This window comes from Nycticebus coucang, chromosome 4 (assembly GCF_027406575.1).
Source record: "Nycticebus coucang isolate mNycCou1 chromosome 4, mNycCou1.pri, whole genome shotgun sequence".
Classification (NCBI taxonomy): Eukaryota; Metazoa; Chordata; class Mammalia; order Primates; family Lorisidae; genus Nycticebus; species Nycticebus coucang.
In genome coordinates this window covers 117214085-117219772 of record NC_069783.1, presented here as the reverse complement: position 1 = coordinate 117219772, position 5688 = coordinate 117214085, and positions in this window count along the sequence as shown.

The following is a 5688-nucleotide window of genomic DNA, read 5'->3' as shown; positions in this document are numbered from 1 at the left end:
TCCAGCACCCAGAAGTGGGAAACCGAAACTGAGCTTAGAAGTCTCTATCTGCCCCTCCCACTGCCCCCCGCCCCCACCGGCAGTGCAGTCTGAGTCCTGCACTCAAAACTGAGAAACCAAAACTAAGCTCAGCAGCATCTGCCCTGCCCCAGCAGCTGAGATGACTAGCCTTTCAGCCACTCCCAAGGACTCCTGGAGGTTAAACACACTAGCCCACTGTCAGGGCTAGACTTCTGTCCTTGGGCACATCACTTGCCCTCTTCATGCCTCAATTTCTCCATCTGTAGACTGGGGAAAAGTGGCGCCCCTGTCATAGGGATAGTGCCTGCAAAGTGCATAGGACAGGGTGCTGCACATAACAAAACCCATATAAGTGCTAAGTGAATAAAACTTTACAGAGGCAGAGGGGCAGAGATCATCTTTTGAGGTTCTGTCCCTATCTCGCTGTTCTCAGTGGCCAGGGAATGCAAACTCAGGAACAGCAGCAGAGAAGAGAAAAGAAGAGAAAGACCCAGACAGGGGACTGACTTGCCCATGACACACAGCAAGGCAGGAGCTGAGTAGACTTAGATTTCAGTTCTGCCTCTGGGTAAATACAATAGGCAGGAGCCTCTGCATGCGGGGTTCCTCAGCACACAGGGGGATGGCTGTGGGGCCTCATGAGACACCTAGCCCAGCAAGGGCAGAAAACAGGTCCTGGAGTGCACAGGCCAGGAGGGAGGAAGGCAGACATGCAACTCCTGTGCCCAGAGCTGTGAACACAAGACTCACAGAGGGTTCCCTGTAGGCTGCTGTGGCCCAGCAGTAAGAATTACTATGGAAGGCAAAAATCTCTAAGCTGTGGGGAAGGGGGCCCTTCCAGGCTGGGATGCTTAATTTTAGGTGTTAACTTGGTTGAGCTAAAGTACTCAGATATTTGGTCAAATATTAGTCTAGATTTTTTTGTAAAGTTATTTTTTTTAGATGAGATTAACATTTAAGTTGGTAGACTTCGAGTGGGTGGGCCTCATCCAATGCCTTGAAGGCTTTAATAGAAAAATGACTGAAATTTCTCTCAAAAGAGGGCATTCTGCTTGCAGACTGCCTCCAGCCTCAAGTTGTAGCAGCAACTCTTTCCTGGGTCTCCAACCCCCAGTCTACCCTGCAGACTTTGAACTTGCCAGTTTCCTTAATCACATAAGCCAATTCCTTAAAAATAAATCTCTCAAAATAAATATATCCTTATCCTGTTGGTTCTGTTTCTTTGGAGAACCTTAACTGATGAAACTGACCATGAAGGGCCTTCCCCACCCTCATTCAAGTTTAACCGGAACATCAAGAGGCAGGCAGGGTGGGCAAGCTCCCTTTTCAGATAATAACATAGAGTTCAGAGAGGTGGAGACATTTGCCCAAGTTCACACAGCTAGCAAGTTGTCTGGCTAGGCTCTAATGCCAACACATTGCCTGATTCCAAAGCCTATGCTTTCTTTGTTATTTTTAAAAACACTTTGTTTTGAAATAATTTGAAATGCTGAGAAAATTTGCAAGGTATGTACAAAGAACTAGCTTAGACCCTCCACCCAGACTACTTTAATTTCACTTACCTGTGTTCTTTCTTTGTATACATTTTAAGAGTATTTTTATTCCTAAACCATTTGAGCGCATGTTGCAGATTATCTGTCCCTTTACTCCTAAATGCTTCAATATGTCTCCCCTAAGAACAAGGATATCTTATTGGATAAATATAGAACAATGATCCAATTCAGATTTTTTTTTTTTTGTAGAGACAGAGTTTTACTTTATGGCCCTCGGTAGAGTGCCGTGGCATCACACAGCTCACAGCAACCTCCAACTCCTGGGCTTAAGCGATTCTCTTGCCTCAGCCTCCCGAGTAGCTGGGACTACAGGCGCCCGCCACAACGCCCAGCTATTTTTTGGTTGCAGTTCAGCTGGGGCCAGGTTTGAACCCGCCACCCTCGGTATATGGGGCTGGCGCCTTACCGACTGAGCCACAGGCGCCGCCCCAATTCAGAATTTTAACATTGATACAATGCTATAATCTCTTACAAAATGAACATACTGTTCCATTGACATTTGACCACTTATTCCAATACTCTTCTTTATAGCATTCCCCTTTCCCCAATCTAGGATCCTACATGACGCTGAAGTAATAATGTCACAGATGTCTTCCTGGGAAGCCCAAAAGGAAAGGGTTAGACATTTTTTTATTGGGGAAAGTCCCCTCAATGCCCTTCCTAGTTGTCCATCCTTGAGGTATTTTAATGGCATGCTAAGAGGCAGGAGAGTAGTTCCCTGACTGTGGCCCACCTAGTCTGTCCCTGGGAGCACCATGTTTTATGGGTCATCTCCCTGTTGCGTGGGTCAGGCCCTACTGGCCACTCTGGACACTTCCACTCATTATGAAAACTGTCCACTTGGCAGGTGAATGCTGTCTCTTGGCCTCTATTATTTCTGGGTAATATAATCCTTTTGCTACCAGTTACCTAGTTCCCTAAGGGTCCTGCCTTCATCCTGTGATGGCATCTTCAGCAGAGGAGGCCACCTGAATGTCTCTGTGGTGCTGGCTGGTGTCCTCTCCCTGGCTCATTCCTCATGGCCCCAATCGAGGAGGATCGGGCCTTTCCATGGATAGCATCACTCCTGGCTTTTGGGGGCCTATGGAGCATGTCTGCCCGAGCGCGCCCACTTCCTTGACCTTTAGTTCCGTCTTTCACCAACTCCCAGGGCAACTCCTGATCTCACTCAGTGTTGGCTATTGCTTTCTCCATTCCTCTAGGAGACTTCCTAGCAGCAAGTTTGCACTGGGCCTGGAGTCCTTTCCAGGGTGTGAAGTCCCGCGTTCCCAAGAGGAGTTCAGAGCAATACATTCTCCCTTAACTGACCTCATGTCTATCCCCATATGCACTCACTGTCTTCTACTGCTACAGACTGGTTGGGTCCTCCAGCTCCTTTGGGACATAGGCTCTTTGCCCCCTTCTCAGGCCTAGCATGTCCCTGGCTGAGTTACGTTAGGACTTAACCCTAATCATAGGCCTAGTAGGTAGGAGGGGAGGTGGGCACAGGCCTGGGGGGCACATGCCTTGTGGATGAGAGGCCTCTGTAAGGTCTCCAAGCAAGGGAAGAGGTGCTAGCTCTTAGCAGGGAAGGGTGGATGGGCCACTTCTATAGTGCTAAGTGTTCAGGGGAACTGGGGATTCAAGGTTCTCAGAGGCATTGAGACATATGTCCCCATTCTATGTGTCAGAGTCCTATTCAGGTCCTATTCAGGACCCCATGTCAAGGTCCTATTCTTCCCCCTTCACCTCATTTAGCAGAGCAGATTGTTTTGACAGTGTATCTTTTTTTTTTTTACAACCACTAGGATAGCTGCAATCAAAATGATGGACAAAAACACGTGTTGGCAAGGATGTGGAAAAACCAGAACCCTCACTCACTGCTGGGTGTGTGTTTGTGTATCTGTGCGTTCACATGCTTGTGTGTAAATAGGGCTGCTGCTCTGGGAAACAGTCATGCAGTTCTCCAAATGGCTAAACACAGAGTAACCACAAGACTCAGACATCCACTCCCAGGTATATGCGGGGGATAATGCTATGTGACTACTAGACTGGGCTAAGGGATGCCCAGATATCTGGTAAAACAATGTGTCTGGCTGTGTCTGTAAAGGGTATTTCTGGAAGAGATTAACATAGGAATCCATAGGCTGGGTAAAGATTGTCCTCACTACATCCAGTCCATTGAGGACTTGAATAGATCAAAATGGCAGAGGAACAGCAAATTTTTTCTCTTTGCTCGAGCTGTGACATTCATCTTTCCCTGCCCTCCTGATTCTTGGGCCTTTAGACATGGATTGGGACATACATCATCTATCCCTTGGTTCTCAGGCCTTGGAATGCTGACTAATCCTGATTGCATTTAGTTAGCTTTCTGAGTCATGACAAGGGCCACTCATTTCCATTGGTCTGTTTATTTATGTGCCACCGCCATACTGTTTAAGTGCTAGAGGATTCATAGTATGTTTTAATATTGGCTAGAGCTGCTGCCTCCTCAGAACTCTTCTTTTTCTGTATTTTCCTGGTTCTCTTGTAGTATATTTTTTTCATAAGAAATTTACTATTGGCTTGTCTGCTTCCACAGAAAAGTGCATGTGGGTTATTTTTACAATGATTGTCTTATGCAAATCAACGTAGGGAGAACTGACATATAAAGTCATAAAGTCCTTCTTACTGGTTGCTGTGGGACCAATATGCCAATGCCGGGGTGGATACCATCAAAGGCTAAAGGACTAGAATGAAATATACCCTTGCTGGGATCAGTGAGACCACTTTGCCCCATCCCACTGACAACCTAGTTCCTACCATCTCTCAATTACTCTAATTCTGGAGCCACTTCAAGGAAGACATCCACAGAGTCTGTGCAGTGGGGATGGGCGGTGCTGAATTAGAATCCTCTAGCCAGTCCAGCTCCTGGTGCATGGATAGCTTGTGATACCCTTAGATGAGGACCACTCTGTTGTTGGACAACTTGGTAAGGCAGATCTCTGCCTTGAGCTCTCTGTAACATGTGTGGCAGCAGCCAGGGCCAATCCAAGTGGTAAACTTTGGGTCCTGAGAGTTCCAGCCTCCAATTCCCAGCCAGTTGGCAAGGTGAGTCCAGGAAGACTTTGTTCACACCCACAGCACCCTCAGTGTTGGTTCGGCACCAAGAGCGAGGACAGGGATGGAAGCTGTCAAAGTGGCCCAGTAGTAGTAGGAGACCTTGCCCTCTAATGCTTCAACCATTTGGTCTCCATTAGATGAGCTGAAGAGGGCAGGGGACAGGCTCTGGGTGGAGCAGAGGGGCTGCTCTTTGGCACTGTCTTCTCTCCAAGAACCGTGACAATGAGGGAAGGCCCTTCCCTGCCCCGTTCCATCTTGCATCCCTAACAGGCATGTTCTAACAGTGGTCCGTGGAGAGTAAGGCTCCTGGGGGGCAAAGAGGGATGCCCATTGGCCTCTTTTCTCTCTGTTTCCTGTTCCTTCTCTCTGGGATGGAGCGCTCCCTTATTCACACAGCAGTCACGGCACATCTGCTGGGGATGCTGCTCTGGTCCTTGCCCCATGGTACTTGGCATGCACTTCTCCCTGGGTTGATGGGAGATTAATCACACAGGTCTTAGGCTCCTCTGCAGCCAGAGTTCTGCTAAGAAATGTAGGTGGATGCCATCTTTCTGCTACTCTGGAAGCTGATAAACCCTGAGAATGTTTGTGGCTATAGGAGTTCATGTCCCTGGGGCCGGACCCCAGCTCTGTGCATGTGGGGTAGTGATGGTGTTAGCAGCAGCAGCAGCAGCAGCAGCTCCCTGACCTCAATTTGGCCACTGTGGTCTAATCTTAAAACCAATAGTCCAGTGGTGGCCCCTGCCTTCTGCTCCTCCAGCCTTTCCAGTGATTTAGATGAAATCCCATTCTGCTTAAGATTCCTAGAGTGCTTCCTGTTTTCTGGGCTGAGCCTTGACTAATGTGGATAAGGTCATTGGACTTGAGGTCAAGAGTTACTCCTGTATGGGTGTCATGAATCTGCCCTGGACAGCAGAGAGAAACAGACTGAGCACTATTGTTTGGTCATTGGTTCAGGTTTAGGCTCTGAAGATGAAGAATCCTATTGGTGGCATTCCAGCAGGTTAGGAGAGAAAAGAGGAACCAGTAAGAA